General features: G+C 48.0%; 32 non-coding genes across 32 annotated transcripts; all 32 read left to right on the top strand.

The window, feature by feature from the left end:
* Positions 1-418: 418 nt before the first annotated feature.
* trnav-aac (transfer RNA valine (anticodon AAC)) lies at positions 419-491 on the top strand. The gene has a single exon. It is a non-coding gene; the product is annotated as a tRNA-Val (tRNA).
* Positions 492-698: 207 nt separating this feature from the next.
* Positions 699-771, top strand: trnav-cac (transfer RNA valine (anticodon CAC)). The gene has a single exon. It is a non-coding gene; the product is annotated as a tRNA-Val (tRNA).
* A 207-nt stretch (positions 772-978) lies between these two features.
* On the top strand, positions 979-1,051 carry trnav-cac (transfer RNA valine (anticodon CAC)). The gene has a single exon. It is a non-coding gene; the product is annotated as a tRNA-Val (tRNA).
* Positions 1,052-1,258: 207 nt separating this feature from the next.
* trnav-cac (transfer RNA valine (anticodon CAC)) lies at positions 1,259-1,331 on the top strand. Its single transcript has one exon. It is a non-coding gene; the product is annotated as a tRNA-Val (tRNA).
* A 207-nt stretch (positions 1,332-1,538) lies between these two features.
* trnav-cac (transfer RNA valine (anticodon CAC)) lies at positions 1,539-1,611 on the top strand. The gene has a single exon. It is a non-coding gene; the product is annotated as a tRNA-Val (tRNA).
* A 487-nt stretch (positions 1,612-2,098) lies between these two features.
* Positions 2,099-2,171, top strand: trnav-cac (transfer RNA valine (anticodon CAC)). Its single transcript has one exon. It is a non-coding gene; the product is annotated as a tRNA-Val (tRNA).
* Positions 2,172-2,955: 784 nt separating this feature from the next.
* On the top strand, positions 2,956-3,028 carry trnav-cac (transfer RNA valine (anticodon CAC)). Its single transcript has one exon. It is a non-coding gene; the product is annotated as a tRNA-Val (tRNA).
* Positions 3,029-3,235: 207 nt separating this feature from the next.
* trnav-cac (transfer RNA valine (anticodon CAC)) lies at positions 3,236-3,308 on the top strand. Its single transcript has one exon. It is a non-coding gene; the product is annotated as a tRNA-Val (tRNA).
* A 504-nt stretch (positions 3,309-3,812) lies between these two features.
* Positions 3,813-3,885, top strand: trnav-cac (transfer RNA valine (anticodon CAC)). The gene has a single exon. It is a non-coding gene; the product is annotated as a tRNA-Val (tRNA).
* Positions 3,886-4,092: 207 nt separating this feature from the next.
* On the top strand, positions 4,093-4,165 carry trnav-cac (transfer RNA valine (anticodon CAC)). Its single transcript has one exon. It is a non-coding gene; the product is annotated as a tRNA-Val (tRNA).
* Positions 4,166-4,372: 207 nt separating this feature from the next.
* Positions 4,373-4,445, top strand: trnav-cac (transfer RNA valine (anticodon CAC)). The gene has a single exon. It is a non-coding gene; the product is annotated as a tRNA-Val (tRNA).
* Positions 4,446-4,949: 504 nt separating this feature from the next.
* Positions 4,950-5,022, top strand: trnav-cac (transfer RNA valine (anticodon CAC)). Its single transcript has one exon. It is a non-coding gene; the product is annotated as a tRNA-Val (tRNA).
* A 487-nt stretch (positions 5,023-5,509) lies between these two features.
* trnav-cac (transfer RNA valine (anticodon CAC)) lies at positions 5,510-5,582 on the top strand. Its single transcript has one exon. It is a non-coding gene; the product is annotated as a tRNA-Val (tRNA).
* A 504-nt stretch (positions 5,583-6,086) lies between these two features.
* On the top strand, positions 6,087-6,159 carry trnav-cac (transfer RNA valine (anticodon CAC)). Its single transcript has one exon. It is a non-coding gene; the product is annotated as a tRNA-Val (tRNA).
* A 207-nt stretch (positions 6,160-6,366) lies between these two features.
* On the top strand, positions 6,367-6,439 carry trnav-cac (transfer RNA valine (anticodon CAC)). Its single transcript has one exon. It is a non-coding gene; the product is annotated as a tRNA-Val (tRNA).
* A 504-nt stretch (positions 6,440-6,943) lies between these two features.
* trnav-cac (transfer RNA valine (anticodon CAC)) lies at positions 6,944-7,016 on the top strand. Its single transcript has one exon. It is a non-coding gene; the product is annotated as a tRNA-Val (tRNA).
* Positions 7,017-7,223: 207 nt separating this feature from the next.
* On the top strand, positions 7,224-7,296 carry trnav-cac (transfer RNA valine (anticodon CAC)). Its single transcript has one exon. It is a non-coding gene; the product is annotated as a tRNA-Val (tRNA).
* A 207-nt stretch (positions 7,297-7,503) lies between these two features.
* Positions 7,504-7,576, top strand: trnav-cac (transfer RNA valine (anticodon CAC)). Its single transcript has one exon. It is a non-coding gene; the product is annotated as a tRNA-Val (tRNA).
* A 207-nt stretch (positions 7,577-7,783) lies between these two features.
* On the top strand, positions 7,784-7,856 carry trnav-cac (transfer RNA valine (anticodon CAC)). The gene has a single exon. It is a non-coding gene; the product is annotated as a tRNA-Val (tRNA).
* A 207-nt stretch (positions 7,857-8,063) lies between these two features.
* Positions 8,064-8,136, top strand: trnav-cac (transfer RNA valine (anticodon CAC)). The gene has a single exon. It is a non-coding gene; the product is annotated as a tRNA-Val (tRNA).
* Positions 8,137-8,640: 504 nt separating this feature from the next.
* Positions 8,641-8,713, top strand: trnav-cac (transfer RNA valine (anticodon CAC)). The gene has a single exon. It is a non-coding gene; the product is annotated as a tRNA-Val (tRNA).
* Positions 8,714-8,920: 207 nt separating this feature from the next.
* Positions 8,921-8,993, top strand: trnav-cac (transfer RNA valine (anticodon CAC)). The gene has a single exon. It is a non-coding gene; the product is annotated as a tRNA-Val (tRNA).
* Positions 8,994-9,497: 504 nt separating this feature from the next.
* Positions 9,498-9,570, top strand: trnav-cac (transfer RNA valine (anticodon CAC)). Its single transcript has one exon. It is a non-coding gene; the product is annotated as a tRNA-Val (tRNA).
* A 207-nt stretch (positions 9,571-9,777) lies between these two features.
* trnav-cac (transfer RNA valine (anticodon CAC)) lies at positions 9,778-9,850 on the top strand. The gene has a single exon. It is a non-coding gene; the product is annotated as a tRNA-Val (tRNA).
* Positions 9,851-10,354: 504 nt separating this feature from the next.
* trnav-cac (transfer RNA valine (anticodon CAC)) lies at positions 10,355-10,427 on the top strand. The gene has a single exon. It is a non-coding gene; the product is annotated as a tRNA-Val (tRNA).
* A 207-nt stretch (positions 10,428-10,634) lies between these two features.
* Positions 10,635-10,707, top strand: trnav-cac (transfer RNA valine (anticodon CAC)). Its single transcript has one exon. It is a non-coding gene; the product is annotated as a tRNA-Val (tRNA).
* A 504-nt stretch (positions 10,708-11,211) lies between these two features.
* Positions 11,212-11,284, top strand: trnav-cac (transfer RNA valine (anticodon CAC)). The gene has a single exon. It is a non-coding gene; the product is annotated as a tRNA-Val (tRNA).
* Positions 11,285-11,788: 504 nt separating this feature from the next.
* trnav-cac (transfer RNA valine (anticodon CAC)) lies at positions 11,789-11,861 on the top strand. The gene has a single exon. It is a non-coding gene; the product is annotated as a tRNA-Val (tRNA).
* A 207-nt stretch (positions 11,862-12,068) lies between these two features.
* trnav-cac (transfer RNA valine (anticodon CAC)) lies at positions 12,069-12,141 on the top strand. Its single transcript has one exon. It is a non-coding gene; the product is annotated as a tRNA-Val (tRNA).
* A 207-nt stretch (positions 12,142-12,348) lies between these two features.
* Positions 12,349-12,421, top strand: trnav-cac (transfer RNA valine (anticodon CAC)). The gene has a single exon. It is a non-coding gene; the product is annotated as a tRNA-Val (tRNA).
* A 504-nt stretch (positions 12,422-12,925) lies between these two features.
* On the top strand, positions 12,926-12,998 carry trnav-cac (transfer RNA valine (anticodon CAC)). Its single transcript has one exon. It is a non-coding gene; the product is annotated as a tRNA-Val (tRNA).
* Positions 12,999-13,485: 487 nt separating this feature from the next.
* trnav-cac (transfer RNA valine (anticodon CAC)) lies at positions 13,486-13,558 on the top strand. Its single transcript has one exon. It is a non-coding gene; the product is annotated as a tRNA-Val (tRNA).
* Positions 13,559-13,966: the final 408 nt, after the last annotated feature.

Here is a 13,966-nt window from a genome sequence, read left to right as displayed (position 1 = left end):
GCTGACTTCCATCCCAACCTCTTTACAAATGTCTTCAAACTCTTTCATTGTGATCAAAGTCAACTCCTGATGAAGCCGTCAGACCAAGATCATCTGCAAAGAGCAGAGGGCCATATGCCCAATGCAAAACAAGCCGCCGTTTCCGTGATGTAGTGGTCATCACGTTCGCCTCACACGCGAAAGGTCCCCAGTTCGAAACTGGGCGGAAACAATCCAGGCTGACGTTGAGCTTTTCTCCACTCCTTGGCTGTGATCCATGCCCTTGTACATGTATGTAGGAGCTGACTTCCATCCCAACCTCTTTACAAATGTCTTCAAACTCTTTCATTGTGATCAAAGTCAACTCCTGATGAAGCCGTCAGACCAAGATCATCTGCAAAGAGCAGAGGGCCATATGCCCAATGCAAAACAAGCCGCCGTTTCCGTGGTGTAGTGGTCATCACGTTCGCCTAACACGCGAAAGGTCCCCAGTTCGAAACTGGGCGGAAACACTCCAGGCTGACGTTAAGCTTTTCTCCACTCCTTGGCTGAGAACCACGCCCTTGTACATGTATGTAGGAGCTGACTTCCATCCCAACCTCTTTACAAATGTCTTCAAACTCTTTCATTGTGATCAAAGTCAACTCCTGATGAAGCCGTCAGACCAAGATCATCTGCAAAGAGCAGAGGGCCATATGCCCAATGCAAAACAAGCCGCCGTTTCCGTGGTGTAGTGGTCATCACGTTCGCCTCACACGCGAAAGGTCCCCAGTTCGAAACTGGGCGGAAACAATCCAGGCTGACGTTGAGCTTTTCTCCACTCCTTGGCTGTGAACCATGCCCTTGTACATGTATGTAGGAGCTGACTTCCATCCCAACCTCTTTACAAATGTCTTCAAACTCTTTCATTGTGATCAAAGTCAACTCCTGATGAAGCCGTCAGACCAAGATCATCTGCAAAGAGCAGAGGGCCATATGCCCAATGCAAAACAAGCCGCCGTTTCCGTGGTGTAGTGGTCATCACGTTCGCCTCACACGCGAAAGGTCCCCAGTTCGAAACTGGGCGGAAACAATCCAGGCTGACGTTGAGCTTTTCTCCACTCCTTGGCTGTGAACCATGCCCTTGTACATGTATGTAGGAGCTGACTTCCATCCCAACCTCTTTACAAATGTCTTCAAACTCTTTCATTGTGATCAAAGTCAACTCCTGATGAAGCCGTCAGACCAAGATCATCTGCAAAGAGCAGAGGGCCATATGCCCAATGCAAAACAAGCCGCCGTTTCCGTGGTGTAGTGGTCATCACGTTCGCCTCACACGCGAAAGGTCCCCAGTTCGAAACTGGGCGGAAACAATCCAGGCTGACGTTGAGCTTTTCTCCACTCCTTGGCTGTGAACCATGCCCTTGTACATGTATGTAGGAGCTGACTTCCATCCCAACCTCTTTACAAATGTCTTCAAACTCTTTCATTGTGATCAAAGTCAACTCCTGATGAAGCCGTCAGACCAAGATCATCTGCAAAGAGCAGAGGGCCATATGCCCAATGCAAAACAAGCCGCCGTTTCCGTGGTGTAGTGGTCATCACGTTCGCCTCACACGCGAAAGGTCCCCAGTTCGAAACTGGGCGGAAACAATCCAGGCTGACGTTGAGCTTTTCTCCACTCCTTGGCTGTGAACCATGCCCTTGTACATGTATGTAGGAGCTGACTTCCATCCCAACCTCTTTACAAATGTCTTCAAACTCTTTCATTGTGATCAAAGTCAACTCCTGATGAAGCCGTCAGACCAAGATCATCTGCAAAGAGCAGAGGGCCATATGCCCAATGCAAAACAAGCCGCCGTTTCCGTGATGTAGTGGTCATCACGTTCGCCTCACACGCGAAAGGTCCCCAGTTCGAAACTGGGCGGAAACAATCCAGGCTGACGTTGAGCTTTTCTCCACTCCTTGGCTGTGATCCATGCCCTTGTACATGTATGTAGGAGCTGACTTCCATCCCAACCTCTTTACAAATGTCTTCAAACTCTTTCATTGTGATCAAAGTCAACTCCTGATGAAGCCGTCAGACCAAGATCATCTGCAAAGAGCAGAGGGCCATATGCCCAATGCAAAACAAGCCGCCGTTTCCGTGGTGTAGTGGTCATCACGTTCGCCTCACACGCGAAAGGTCCCCAGTTCGAAACTGGGCGGAAACACTCCAGGCTGACGTTGAGCTTTTCTCCACTCCTTGGCTGAGAACCACGCCCTTGTACATGTATGTAGGAGCTGACTTCCATCCCAACCTCTTTACAAATGTCTTCAAACTCTTTCATTGTGATCAAAGTCAACTCCTGATGAAGCCGTCAGACCAAGATCATCTGCAAAGAGCAGAGGGCCATATGCCTAATGCCAAACAAGCCGCCGTTTCCGTGGTGTAGTAGTCATCACGTTCGCCTCACACGCGAAAGGTCCCCAGTTCGAAACTGGGCGGAAACAATATCGGTTTTTTTTTGGTTTACTCTGCAGCGGAATATCTTCTCTCGATTGGTCATTAAAGACCACTCGTCTAGTTTCTGCAAAATTCAACTCTCTGATGAAGCCAACAGATTTATTCGTGGCTTATTAACAAGAAACTCCCCGTCAGGGAATCGAACCCTGGTCTTCTGCGTGACAAGCAGAGATACTGTCCACTATACTAACGAGGACTCCTTCAGTATATTTAATTGGCAGGTATCTGGCCGGGGTTAAGAGGAGGTATGCACTATAATTCTGTATTATTGGGGATGAACATCACTCCGGGCCAACGTTGAGAATTTCTCCACTCCTTGGCTGAGAACCACGCCCTAGTACATGTATGTAGGAGCTGACTTCCATCCCAACCTCTTTACAAATGTCTTCAAACTCTTTCATTGTGATCAAAGTCAACTCCTGATGAAGCCGTCAGACCAAGATCATCTGCAAAGAGCAGAGGGTCAATTGCCCAATGCAAAACAATCCGCCGTTTCCGTGGTGTAGTGGTCATCACGTTCGCCTCACACGCGAAAGGTCCCCAGTTCGAAACTGGGCGGAAACACTCCAGGCTGACGTTGAGCTTTTCTCCACTCCTTGGCTGTGAACCACGCCCTTGTACATGTATGTAGGAGCTGACTTCCATCCCAACCTCTTTACAAATGTCTTCAAACTCTTTCATTGTGATCAAAGTCAACTCCTGATGAAGCCGTCAGACCAAGATCATCTGCAAAGAGCAGAGGGCCATATGCCCAATGCCAAACAAGCCGCCGTTTCCGTGGTGTAGTGGTCATCACGTTCGCCTCACACGCGAAAGGTCCCCAGTTCGAAACTGGGCGGAAACAATATCGTTTTTTTTTTGGTTTACTCTGCAGCGGAATATCTTCTCTCGATTGGTCATTAAAGACCACTCGTCTAGTTTCTGCAAAATTCAACTCTCTGATGAAGCCAACAGATTTATTCGTGGCTTATTAACAAGAAACTCCCCGTCAGGGAATCGAACCCTGGTCTTCTGCGTGACAAGCAGAGATACTGTCCACTATACTAACGAGGACTCCTTCAGTATATTTAATTGGCAGGTATCTGGCCGGGGTTAAGAGGAGGTATGCACTATAATTCTGTATTATTGGGGATGAACATCACTCCGGGCCAACGTTGAGAATTTCTCCACTCCTTGGCTGAGAACCACGGTCTCGTACATGTATGTAGGAGCTGACTTCCATCCCAACCTCTTTACAAATGTCTTCAAACTCTTTCATTGTGATCAAAGTCAACTCCTGATGAAGCCGTCAGACCAAGATCATCTGCAAAGAGCAGAGGGCCATATGCCCAATGCCAAACAAGCCGCCGTTTCCGTGGTGTAGTGGTCATCACGTTCGCCTCACACGCGAAAGGTCCCCAGTTCGAAACTGGGCGGAAACACTCCAGGCTGACGTTGAGCTTTTCTCCACTCCTTGGCTGAGAACCACGCCCTTGTACATGTATGTAGGAGCTGACTTCCATCCCAACCTCTTTACAAATGTCTTCAAACTCTTTCATTGTGATCAAAGTCAACTCCTGATGAAGTCGTCAGACCAAGATCATCTGCAAAGAGCAGAGGGCCATATGCCCAATGCCAAACAAGCCGCCGTTTCCGTGGTGTAGTGGTCATCACGTTCGCCTCACACGCGAAAGGTCCCCAGTTCGAAACTGGGCGGAAACACTCCAGGCTGACGTTGAGCTTTTCTCCACTCCTTGGCTGAGAACCACGCCCTTGTACATGTATGTAGGAGCTGACTTCCATCCCAACCTCTTTACAAATGTCTTCAAACTCTTTCATTGTGATCAAAGTCAACTCCTGATGAAGCCGTCAGACCAAGATCATCTGCAAAGAGCAGAGGGCCATATGCCCAATGCCAAACAAGCCGCCGTTTCCGTGGTGTAGTGGTCATCACGTTCGCCTCACACGCGAAAGGTCCCCAGTTCGAAACTGGGCGGAAACAATATCGTTTTTTTTTTGGTTTACTCTGCAGCGGAATATCTTCTCTCGATTGGTCATTAAAGACCACTCGTCTAGTTTCTGCAAAATTCAACTCTCTGATGAAGCCAACAGATTTATTCGTGGCTTATTAACAAGAAACTCCCCGTCAGGGAATCGAACCCTGGTCTTCTGCGTGACAAGCAGAGATACTGTCCACTATACTAACGAGGACTCCTTCAGTATATTTAATTGGCAGGTATCTGGCCGGGGTTAAGAGGAGGTATGCACTATAATTCTGTATTATTGGGGATGAACATCACTCCGGGCCAACGTTGAGAATTTCTCCACTCCTTGGCTGAGAACCACGGTCTCGTACATGTATGTAGGAGCTGACTTCCATCCCAACCTCTTTACAAATGTCTTCAAACTCTTTCATTGTGATCAAAGTCAACTCCTGATGAAGCCGTCAGACCAAGATCATCTGCAAAGAGCAGAGGGCCATATGCCCAATGCCAAACAAGCCGCCGTTTCCGTGGTGTAGTGGTCATCACGTTCGCCTCACACGCGAAAGGTCCCCAGTTCGAAACTGGGCGGAAACACTCCAGGCTGACGTTGAGCTTTTCTCCACTCCTTGGCTGAGAACCACGCCCTTGTACATGTATGTAGGAGCTGACTTCCATCCCAACCTCTTTACAAATGTCTTCAAACTCTTTCATTGTGATCAAAGTCAACTCCTGATGAAGTCGTCAGACCAAGATCATCTGCAAAGAGCAGAGGGCCATATGCCCAATGCCAAACAAGCCGCCGTTTCCGTGGTGTAGTGGTCATCACGTTCGCCTCACACGCGAAAGGTACCCAGTTCGAAACTGGGCGGAAACACTCCAGGCTGACGTTGAGCTTTTCTCCACTCCTTGGCTGAGAACCACGCCCTTGTACATGTATGTAGGAGCTGACTTCCAACCCAACCTCTTTACAAATGTCTTCAAACTCTTTCATTGTGATCAAAGTCAACTCCTGATGAAGCCGTCAGACCAAGATCATCTGCAAAGAGCAGAGGGCCATATGCCCAATGCCAAACAAGCCGCCGTTTCCGTGGTGTAGTGGTCATCACGTTCGCCTCACACGCGAAAGGTCCCCAGTTCGAAACTGGGCGGAAACAATATCGGTTTTTTTTTGGTTTACTCTGCAGCGGAATATCTTCTCTCGATTGGTCATTAAAGACCACTCGTCTAGTTTCTGCAAAATTCAACTCTCTGATGAAGCCAACAGATTTATTCGTGGCTCATTAACAAGAAACTCCCCGTCAGGGAATCGAACCCTGGTCTTCTGCGTGACAAGCAGAGATACTGTCCACTATACTAACGAGGACTCCTTCAGTATATTTAATTGGCAGGTATCTGGCCGGGGTTAAGAGGAGGTATGCACTATAATTCTGTATTATTGGGGATGAACATCACTCCGGGCCAACGTTGAGAATTTCTCCACTCCTTGGCTGAGAACCACGGTCTCGTACATGTATGTAGGAGCTGACTTCCATCCCAACCTCTTTACAAATGTCTTCAAACTCTTTCATTGTGATCAAAGTCAACTCCTGATGAAGCCGTCAGACCAAGATCATCTGCAAAGAGCAGAGGGCCATATGCCCAATGCCAAACAAGCCGCCGTTTCCGTGGTGTAGTGGTCATCACGTTCGCCTCACACGCGAAAGGTCCCCAGTTCGAAACTGGGCGGAAACACTCCAGGCTGACGTTGAGCTTTTCTCCACTCCTTGGCTGAGAACCACGCCCTTGTACATGTATGTAGGAGCTGACTTCCATCCCAACCTCTTTACAAATGTCTTCAAACTCTTTCATTGTGATCAAAGTCAACTCCTGATGAAGCCGTCAGACCAAGATCATCTGCAAAGAGCAGAGGGCCATATGCCCAATGCCAAACAAGCCGCCGTTTCCGTGGTGTAGTGGTCATCACGTTCGCCTCACACGCGAAAGGTCCCCAGTTCGAAACTGGGCGGAAACAATATCGTTTTTTTTTTGGTTTACTCTGCAGCGGAATATCTTCTCTCGATTGGTCATTAAAGACCACTCGTCTAGTTTCTGCAAAATTCAACTCTCTGATGAAGCCAACAGATTTATTCGTGGCTTATTAACAAGAAACTCCCCGTCAGGGAATCGAACCCTGGTCTTCTGCGTGACAAGCAGAGATACTGTCCACTATACTACTGAGGACTCCTTCAGTATATTTAATTGGCAGGTATCTGGCCGGGGTTAAGAGGAGGTATGCACTATAATTCTGTATTATTGGGGATGAACATCACTCCGGGCCAACGTTGAGAATTTCTCCACTCCTTGGCTGAGAACCACGGTCTCGTACATGTATGTAGGAGCTGACTTCCATCCCAACCTCTTTACAAATGTCTTCAAACTCTTTCATTGTGATCAAAGTCAACTCCTGATGAAGCCGTCAGACCAAGATCATCTGCAAAGAGCAGAGGGCCATATGCCCAATGCCAAACAAGCCGCCGTTTCCGTGGTGTAGTGGTCATCACGTTCGCCTCACACGCGAAAGGTCCCCAGTTCGAAACTGGGCGGAAACACTCCAGGCTGACGTTGAGCTTTTCTCCACTCCTTGGCTGAGAACCACGCCCTTGTACATGTATGTAGGAGCTGACTTCCATCCCAACCTCTTTACAAATGTCTTCAAACTCTTTCATTGTGATCAAAGTCAACTCCTGATGAAGTCGTCAGACCAAGATCATCTGCAAAGAGCAGAGGGCCATATGCCCAATGCCAAACAAGCCGCCGTTTCCGTGGTGTAGTGGTCATCACGTTCGCCTCACACGCGAAAGGTCCCCAGTTCGAAACTGGGCGGAAACACTCCAGGCTGACGTTGAGCTTTTCTCCACTCCTTGGCTGAGAACCACGCCCTTGTACATGTATGTAGGAGCTGACTTCCATCCCAACCTCTTTACAAATGTCTTCAAAGTCTTTCATTGTGATCAAAGTCAACTCCTGATGAAGCCGTCAGACCAAGATCATCTGCAAAGAGCAGAGGGCCATATGCCCAATGCCAAACAAGCCGCCGTTTCCGTGGTGTAGTGGTCATCACGTTCGCCTCACACGCGAAAGGTCCCCAGTTCGAAACTGGGCGGAAACACTCCAGGCTGACGTTGAGCTTTTCTCCACTCCTTGGCTGAGAACCACGCCCTTGTACATGTATGTAGGAGCTGACTTCCATCCCAACCTCTTTACAAATGTCTTCAAACTCTTTCATTGTGATCAAAGTCAACTCCTGATGAAGCTGTCAGACCAAGATCATCTGCAAAGAGCAGAGGGCCATATGCCCAATGCCAAACAAGCCGCCGTTTCCGTGGTGTAGTGGTCATCACGTTCGCCTCACACGCGAAAGGTCCCCAGTTCGAAACTGGGCGGAAACACTCCAGGCTGACGTTGAGCTTTTCTCCACTCCTTGGCTGAGAACCACGCCCTTGTACATGTATGTAGGAGCTGACTTCCATCCCAACCTCTTTACAAATGTCTTCAAACTCTTTCATTGTGATCAAAGTCAACTCCTGATGAAGCCGTCAGACCAAGATCATCTGCAAAGAGCAGAGGGCCATATGCCCAATGCCAAACAAGCCGCCGTTTCCGTGGTGTAGTGGTCATCACGTTCGCCTCACACGCGAAAGGTCCCCAGTTCGAAACTGGGCGGAAACAATATCGTTTTTTTTTTGGTTTACTCTGCAGCGGAATATCTTCTCTCGATTGGTCATTAAAGACCACTCGTCTAGTTTCTGCAAAATTCAACTCTCTGATGAAGCCAACAGATTTATTCGTGGCTTATTAACAAGAAACTCCCCGTCAGGGAATCGAACCCTGGTCTTCTGCGTGACAAGCAGAGATATTGTCCACTATACTAACGAGGACTCCTTCAGTATATTTAATTGGCAGGTATCTGGCCGGGGTTAAGAGGAGGTATGCACTATAATTCTGTATTATTGGGGATGAACATCACTCCGGGCCAACGTTGAGAATTTCTCCACTCCTTGGCTGAGAACCACGGTCTCGTACATGTATGTAGGAGCTGACTTCCATCCCAACCTCTTTACAAATGTCTTCAAACTCTTTCATTGTGATCAAAGTCAACTCCTGATGAAGCCGTCAGACCAAGATCATCTGCAAAGAGCAGAGGGCCATATGCCCAATGCCAAACAAGCCGCCGTTTCCGTGGTGTAGTGGTCATCACGTTCGCCTCACACGCGAAAGGTCCCCAGTTCGAAACTGGGCGGAAACACTCCAGGCTGACGTTGAGCTTTTCTCCACTCCTTGGCTGAGAACCATGCCCTTGTACATGTATGTAGGAGCTGACTTCCATCCCAACCTCTTTACAAATGTCTTCAAACTCTTTCATTGTGATCAAAGTCAACTCCTGATGAAGCCGTCAGACCAAGATCATCTGCAAAGAGCAGAGGGCCATATGCCCAATGCCAAACAAGCCGCCGTTTCCGTGGTGTAGTGGTCATCACGTTCGCCTCACACGCGAAAGGTCCCCAGTTCGAAACTGGGCGGAAACAATATCGTTTTTTTTTTGGTTTACTCTGCAGCGGAATATCTTCTCTCGATTGGTCATTAAAGACCACTCGTCTAGTTTCTGCAAAATTCAACTCTCTGATGAAGCCAACAGATTTATTCGTGGCTCATTAACAAGAAACTCCCCGTCAGGGAATCGAACCCTGGTCTTCTGCGTGACAAGCAGAGATACTGTCCACTATACTAACGAGGACTCCTTCAGTATATTTAATTGGCAGGTATCTGGCCGGGGTTAAGAGGAGGTATGCACTATAATTCTGTATTATTGGGGATGAACATCACTCCGGGCCAACGTTGAGAATTTCTCCACTCCTTGGCTGAGAACCACGGTCTCGTACATGTATGTAGGAGCTGACTTCCATCCCAACCTCTTTACAAATGTCTTCAAACTCTTTCATTGTGATCAAAGTCAACTCCTGATGAAGCCGTCAGACCAAGATCATCTGCAAAGAGCAGAGGGCCATATGCCCAATGCCAAACAAGCCGCCGTTTCCGTGGTGTAGTGGTCATCACGTTCGCCTCACACGCGAAAGGTCCCCAGTTCGAAACTGGGCGGAAACACTCCAGGCTGACGTTGAGCTTTTCTCCACTCCTTGGCTGAGAACCACGCCCTTGTACATGTATGTAGGAGCTGACTTCCAACCCAACCTCTTTACAAATGTCTTCAAACTCTTTCATTGTGATCAAAGTCAACTCCTGATGAAGCCGTCAGACCAAGATCATCTGCAAAGAGCAGACGGCCATATGCCCAATGCCAAACAAGCCGCCGTTTCCGTGGTGTAGTGGTCATCACGTTCGCCTCACACGCGAAAGGTCCCCAGTTCGAAACTGGGCGGAAACAATATCGGTTTTTTTTTGGTTTACTCTGCAGCGGAATATCTTCTCTCGATTGGTCATTAAAGACCACTCGTCTAGTTTCTGCAAAATTCAACTCTCTGATGAAGCCAACAGATTTATTCGTGGCTTATTAACAAGAAACTCCCCGTCAGGGAATCGAACCCTGGTCTTCTGCGTGACAAGCAGAGATACTGTCCACTATACTAACGAGGACTCCTTCAGTATATTTAATTGGCAGGTATCTGGCCGGGGTTAAGAGGAGGTATGCACTATAATTCTGTATTATTGGGGATGAACATCACTCCGGGCCAACGTTGAGAATTTCTCCACTCCTTGGCTGAGAACCACGCCCTAGTACATGTATGTAGGAGCTGACTTCCATCCCAACCTCTTTACAAATGTCTTCAAACTCTTTCATTGTGATCAAAGTCAACTCCTGATGAAGCCGTCAGACCAAGATCATCTGCAAAGAGCAGAGGGTCAATTGCCCAATGCAAAACAATCCGCCGTTTCCGTGGTGTAGTGGTCATCACGTTCGCCTCACACGCGAAAGGTCCCCAGTTCGAAACTGGGCGGAAACACTCCAGGCTGACGTTGAGCTTTTCTCCACTCCTTGGCTGTGAACCACGCCCTTGTACATGTATGTAGGAGCTGACTTCCATCCCAACCTCTTTACAAATGTCTTCAAACTCTTTCATTGTGATCAAAGTCAACTCCTGATGAAGCCGTCAGACCAAGATCATCTGCAAAGAGCAGAGGGCCATATGCCCAATGCCAAACAAGCCGCCGTTTCCGTGGTGTAGTGGTCATCACGTTCGCCTCACACGCGAAAGGTCCCCAGTTCGAAACTGGGCGGAAACAATATCGTTTTTTTTTTGGTTTACTCTGCAGCGGAATATCTTCTCTCGATTGGTCATTAAAGACCACTCGTCTAGTTTCTGCAAAATTCAACTCTCTGATGAAGCCAACAGATTTATTCGTGGCTTATTAACAAGAAACTCCCCGTCAGGGAATCGAACCCTGGTCTTCTGCGTGACAAGCAGAGATACTGTCCACTATACTAACGAGGACTCCTTCAGTATATTTAATTGGCAGGTATCTGGCCGGGGTTAAGAGGAAGTATGCACTATAATTCTGTATTATTGGGGATAAACATCACTCCGGGCCAACGTTGAGAATTTCTCCACTCCTTGGCTGAGAACCACGGTCTCGTACATGTATGTAGCAGCTGACTTCCATCCCAACCTCTTTACAAATGTCTTCAAACTCTTTCATTGTGATCAAAGTCAACTCCTGATGAAGCCGTCAGACCAAGATCATCTGCAAAGAGCAGAGGGCCATATGCCCAATGCCAAACAAGCCGCCGTTTCCGTGGTGTAGTGGTCATCACGTTCGCCTCACACGCGAAAGGTCCCCAGTTCGAAACTGGGCGGAAACAATATCGTTTTTTTTTTGGTTTACTCTGCAGCGGAATATCTTCTCTCGATTGGTCATTAAAGACCACTCGTCTAGTTTCTGCAAAATTCAACTCTCTGATGAAGCCAACAGATTTATTCGTGGCTTATTAACAAGAAACTCCCCGTCAGGGAATCGAACCCTGGTCTTCTGCGTGACAAGCAGAGATACTGTCCACTATACTAACGAGGACTCCTTCAGTATATTTAATTGGCAGGTATCTGGCCGGGGTTAAGAGGAGGTATGCACTATAATTCTGTATTATTGGGGATGAACATCACTCCGGGCCAACGTTGAGAATTTCTCCACTCCTTGGCTGAGAACCACGGTCTCGTACATGTATGTAGGAGCTGACTTCCATCCCAACCTCTTTACAAATGTCTTCAAACTCTTTCATTGTGATCAAAGTCAACTCCTGATGAAGCCGTCAGACCAAGATCATCTGCAAAGAGCAGAGGGCCATATGCCCAATGCCAAACAAGCCGCCGTTTCCGTGGTGTAGTGGTCATCACGTTCGCCTCACACGCGAAAGGTCCCCAGTTCGAAACTGGGCGGAAACACTCCAGGCTGACGTTGAGCTTTTCTCCACTCCTTGGCTGAGAACCACGCCCTTGTACATGTATGTAGGAGCTGACTTCCATCCCAACCTCTTTACAAATGTCTTCAAACTCTTTCATTGTGATCAAAGTCAACTCCTGATGAAGTCGTCAGACCAAGATCATCTGCAAAGAGCAGAGGGCCATATGCCCAATGCCAAACAAGCCGCCGTTTCCGTGGTGTAGTGGTCATCACGTTCGCCTCACACGCGAAAGGTCCCCAGTTCGAAACTGGGCGGAAACACTCCAGGCTGACGTTGAGCTTTTCTCCACTCCTTGGCTGAGAACCACGCCCTTGTACATGTATGTAGGAGCTGACTTCCATCCCAACCTCTTTACAAATGTCTTCAAACTCTTTCATTGTGATCAAAGTCAACTCCTGATGAAGCCGTCAGACCAAGATCATCTGCAAAGAGCAGAGGGCCATATGCCCAATGCCAAACAAGCCGCCGTTTCCGTGGTGTAGTGGTCATCACGTTCGCCTCACACGCGAAAGGTCCCCAGTTCGAAACTGGGCGGAAACAATATCGTTTTTTTTTTGGTTTACTCTGCAGCGGAATATCTTCTCTCGATTGGTCATTAAAGACCACTCGTCTAGTTTCTGCAAAATTCAACTCTCTGATGAAGCCAACAGATTTATTCGTGGCTTATTAACAAGAAACTCCCCGTCAGGGAATCGAACCCTGGTCTTCTGCGTGACAAGCAGAGATACTGTCCACTATACTAACGAGGACTCCTTCAGTATATTTAATTGGCAGGTATCTGGCCGGGGTTAAGAGGAGGTATGCACTATAATTCTGTATTATTGGGGATGAACATCACTCCGGGCCAACGTTGAGAATTTCTCCACTCCTTGGCTGAGAACCACGGTCTCGTACATGTATGTAGGAGCTGACTTCCATCCCAACCTCTTTACAAATGTCTTCAAACTCTTTCATTGTGATCAAAGTCAACTCCTGATGAAGCCGTCAGACCAAGATCATCTGCAAAGAGCAGAGGGCCATATGCCCAATGCCAAACAAGCCGCCGTTTCCGTGGTGTAGTGGTCATCACGTTCGCCTCACACGCGAAAGGTCCCCAGTTCGAAACTGGGCGGAAACACTCCAGGCTGACGTTGAGCTTTTCTCCACTCCTTGGCTGAGAACCACGCCCTTGTACATGTATGTAGGAGCTGACTTCCATCCCAACCTCTTTACAAATGTCTTCAAACTCTTTCATTGTGATCAAAGTCAACTCCTGATGAAGTCGTCAGACCAAGATCATCTGCAAAGAGCAGAGGGCCATATGCCCAATGCCAAACAAGCCGCCGTTTCCGTGGTGTAGTGGTCATCACGTTCGCCTCACACGCGAAAGGTACCCAGTTCGAAACTGGGCGGAAACACTCCAGGCTGACGTTGAGCTTTTCTCCACTCCTTGGCTGAGAACCACGCCCTTGTACATGTATGTAGGAGCTGACTTCCAACCCAACCTCTTTACAAATGTCTTCAAACTCTTTCATTGTGATCAAAGTCAACTCCTGATGAAGCCGTCAGACCAAGATCATCTGCAAAGAGCAGAGGGCCATATGCCCAATGCCAAACAAGCCGCCGTTTCCGTGGTGTAGTGGTCATCACGTTCGCCTCACACGCGAAAGGTCCCCAGTTCGAAACTGGGCGGAAACAATATCGTTTTTTTTTTGGTTTACTCTGCAGCGGAATATCTTCTCTCGATTGGTCATTAAAGACCACTCGTCTAGTTTCTGCAAAATTCAACTCTCTGATGAAGCCAACAGATTTATTCGTGGCTCATTAACAAGAAACTCCCCGTCAGGGAATCGAACCCTGGTCTTCTGCGTGACAAGCAGAGATACTGTCCACTATACTAACGAGGACTCCTTCAGTATATTTAATTGGCAGGTATCTGGCCGGGGTTAAGAGGAGGTATGCACTATAATTCTGTATTATTGGGGATGAACATCACTCCGGGCCAACGTTGAGAATTTCTCCACTCCTTGGCTGAGAACCACGGTCTCGTACATGTATGTAGGAGCTGACTTCCATCCCAACCTCTTTACAAATGTCTTCAAACTC

This window comes from Pungitius pungitius, unplaced genomic scaffold (genome assembly GCF_949316345.1).
Source record: "Pungitius pungitius unplaced genomic scaffold, fPunPun2.1 scaffold_25, whole genome shotgun sequence".
Taxonomy (NCBI): domain Eukaryota; kingdom Metazoa; phylum Chordata; class Actinopteri; order Perciformes; family Gasterosteidae; genus Pungitius; species Pungitius pungitius.
Note: the sequence above shows the minus strand (reverse complement) of the source record. Positions and strands in the feature narration are given on the sequence as shown.